This window comes from Callithrix jacchus, chromosome 6 (assembly GCF_049354715.1).
Source record: "Callithrix jacchus isolate 240 chromosome 6, calJac240_pri, whole genome shotgun sequence".
Classification (NCBI taxonomy): domain Eukaryota; kingdom Metazoa; phylum Chordata; class Mammalia; order Primates; family Cebidae; genus Callithrix; species Callithrix jacchus.
Genome location: NC_133507.1, coordinates 146914637 through 146918537, shown reverse-complemented (window position 1 = coordinate 146918537; position 3901 = coordinate 146914637). Strand labels below are relative to the sequence as shown.

General features: G+C 40.0%; 1 pseudogene; it reads right to left on the bottom strand.

Moving 5' to 3' along the window:
- Positions 1-791: 791 nt before the first annotated feature.
- Positions 792-1614, bottom strand: LOC100387017 (E3 ubiquitin-protein ligase UHRF1 pseudogene; annotated as a pseudogene).
- Between the last annotated feature and the right edge of the window lie 2287 nt (positions 1615-3901).

Genomic DNA, 3901 nt, shown 5'->3' with positions numbered 1-3901 from the left:
TGTATCTATTTTAATTATATAAGCATGAGAATGATACATATTAGGATACCACATGCATATACTGAAATGGTCTAACATTCCAGCATTTCAATAACATAAAATGTTGGTTTGAATTGCGATGTACTATATTTAAATCACATAAAGAAAACTGATATATACATATGAAATCCAGTTGTTTTATAGACAATTTGCATAAAATTAACATTGAATCATAAAATTGAACACGATTTTTGCATAAAGAACAAAAAATCAGAAAAATTTATTTTAAATTCAGAAAAAAAGGTAGAAAACCTTATAATTTTACATCAATGCACCTTCGGAGTTTACACGGAAGCTCCTTTATTTTTCCACCCTACCTCATAATCTCTCATACAGAAATAACTTTAAACGAATTATGTGTGTAGTCTCCACTAATATTGCAGCATGGACTTTGGGAGGCAGACATCGTGAACTTAAATCCCAGCTCTGCTTTCATTTCATGTTTTATTTTTCAGTCATGTGCTTCATCTTTTTGAATCTCATTTTCTGCCTAAACTTATTTTCTCTTTCCTTATCTTTATTACTTAAGAATAATAATAAACTCTATCATTGGTAATTTATCATTGTAATTCTATCACTGGAAATAATAAACTGTCAGTGGTAATTTCAAACATACAAAACGTCCCACCATTTTGAAACAAGATAGAGAATTTTAAAATAAGCAACTACATGCATACATATGTACTCTGAATTTCCCTCTACCTCACAGGCTTCTGGTTATAACATCTAATACGAGGAGTTAAAAGCAAATTTCAGGAAGTCCAGGCCTGTTTACACCTCCTCGTTCTCCAGGTCTCAGGCCTCCTGTCCTCTCCGATGAGGCCGCTCTGTTGGGCTGTGAGGCTGTAGGGCTCCGTCTTGGTTTTCTTGCATGACGGGTGTGGGGACCAGGCGGCGCTGCCTGGACCACCTCCTGGTGACTTCCCTTCCGCTTGCCCTTGCCTGTCCTGGAGGCCGCGAAGCCCCACTCCTGCTCCTCCTCCTCCCCCTTACTGTTCTCCTTCTCCCGCTCTGGTTGTCCAGGGCTTCCAGGTAGCCTTCTGGATGCTGCACGGTCAGCCCCAGCTTCTTGATCCGTCCTTCCCCTCCTTCACCCAGAGACCAGGCTTGTCATCGTCCCTCCGCAGGAGGTAGCGCCATGCGAGGACCCCGGGCTTCCCCTTCTCCGGCCAGTACTTCACCCCTTGTGGATGCCGTCGTAGTGGTCCCTTCGGCTGGGCGTCCCTGCTATTCTTGCCAACCTTGACGCTGCGCACCACCCTGACCGGCTTCCCTGACCGCCAGCCCTTGGCCTCGGCCCCTTCTTGGTCACCGATGGAAGCAAAGCAGTTGAGAAGCAGCGCCCTGTTGGTGTTGGTGAGTTTCTGATCATAGGACTGTCTCGTGGTCCTCTTGTTGCCGGAAAGATCTCGGCCACCACTATCTGTGTATGTGAAAAAATGCCAATGGTCCAGATCATCCTTCAGCCCCCGGTTAGGACGAGGGAGTAAGCTCTGTAGTTGCTTTGGCCACGAATGCCGGCCACGTGGGGCCGATGATGCCCGACTCGCTGACCTGGACGCGAAACCGCCTCATTCTCCAACAGCTCCATGCATTCTTCAAGACAGTCTTACCTGCACTCATGGATGACTGTGGTCTCGGTGATTCCAAGATCCGCTGTTCATTTCATTCACACCCTTCAGCCCTGTGCTTCTCCATTGCCATGGTTCTCTGCTAACCCAGTGTTTGACCTCAATTCTTACGGTGCTGTGATAGCTTTGCTGTTTTCTGACTAAGCCATTCAAGTAATAAGTTGAATGTGTCTTACGCTATGTGAGCATACATCTGTGAGGGTCTCAATGCTGAGCGTTGGGTTTTCCCCACATATATTTATGTCATCATGAATTAGGTGATGAGATGAATTGAGATATCACTGGCTTCCCCATGACCACAACCACAATTTCCTTCCAGCCATGAGACCTTATTGCTGAATCTACTTGCTGTGAACCAATTCGTTATTAATTTGAAACAAGGCCTCAAGCCAGGAAATGGCAGATTTCTGTGTGTCCTTACCTACATCTATAACTACAACCACCCACCTCGTTCAGACACAGCTGCATGTGCCTCAGCTCAGATTAAGGACATAGTTTTTAAGTTTTTATTTTGTATTGTGTTTTACCTCCAGTCTCACATCCATCCATGTAAATTAACAGATACAAGCAAAAGTTTGGCAAGGGTTTCCACAAACTAGATCTATCTGAGTCTCAGCTCCATCTCCATTTAGATCTCTTCTACAGAAATAAGGGCTGAGAATTGATAGTTTATGTAAGATGCTGGGCATTATAGTTATCATATGATGGGTATTCAATACATCTGATTTTCCTTTCCTTGCTTCTAGGAGGCAAAGGTTCTTCTCATAAAGCACTTTTCCCATTTTTTAGTGTTCCACCAGGGATCTTGATCACAAAAGCTATGCTAAAAATTGTTAATAGGTATGTATTGAATGAACAAACAAAAGCTTGAGTAAGAATGAAAATGTTTAATAGGAAGACAAACAATTATTCCTGTGTGAAAATCTTAACACTTAAACACCTTATGCCCCATTTCCTAAGATGTATAATGAAACATCAAGATAAAATTATTCATTTCTGAATTCCTTATTTTTCATAAAACATTGAATCAATTAGATGAATATAGGTAAAACGTCAAAGCTATAGTTTAAGCAAAGACTTTCAAAACCTGATCAAAACTCAGAAAAAAAGGTTAAAAATACCTTTTGCAAATAATGATTGACACTATAATTAAAAAGGTGAAATTGTCAATTACAATAAAATCTGTACACAGTACTCTATGATTTTTTAAAGTGTTTTATTTGACTAGAAAGTGAATTTAATTCTTCTTGCTTCACCAAATATTTGCTTTGAAATAGCTTATCTTTTTGTTTTAAATTATTCAGAAAGGTAAGATATATCTCTTGCATATTTTCATTATAAATGTCCAAATAACTGTCTTATAAGAAATGTCATTTTAAAATGAACAATTATAAAAGATGAAGAAATTTAATATTTCCATCTCAAAGATGGTTTAAATAGGCTGTTTTTTTTCAAGACTTTGATATTATTATATCTACTTTCTTACATGATGATCTCTTCATTTAGGTTAATCATGCTCTCACAATAAGAGTAAATTTCATCAATCGCCCAGAGAAAGAGAAATGTAACAAATATTAAGACAACAAGAAAATGTCTTCATATTCACAGAAACCAGACTCAGTCTGACCCTTGAGTGACTTTGAATCTCACTCCCTCATATTTGCCTATGACAGTGTCTGTAATTGATCTGATTCATTCTCTGTCATTTCATGATCAGATTAATCTACATACTTTATAGACCTATTTGGATCACTAAGTTTAAAATTATAAAGAAGATTTATACAAAGAAACCAAATTATCCTGTTTAGAAAACACCTGGCCAGGCGCAGTGGCTCATGCCTGTAATCCCAGCACTTTGGGAGGCCGAGGCAGGTGGATCACGAGGTCAAGAGATCGAGACCATCCTGGTCAACATGGTGAAACCCCGTCTCTACTAAAAATACAAAAAATTAGCTGGGCATGGTGGCACATGCCTGTAGTCTCAGCTACTCTGGAGGCTGAGGGAGGAAAATTGCTTGAACCCAGGAGGCGGAGGTTGCGGTGAGCTGAGATCGCGCCATTGCACTCCAGCCTGGGTAACAAGAGCGAAACTTCATCTCAAAAAAATAAATAAATAAAACACCTGTGTGTTTATTGATAATGCTTGGTGGTTCCAGGTGATTTACATCAGCATGAATATTGTCTGTTACTCAAACGCAGTCAAATATTTTAGAGGTATATTTCATACTGGA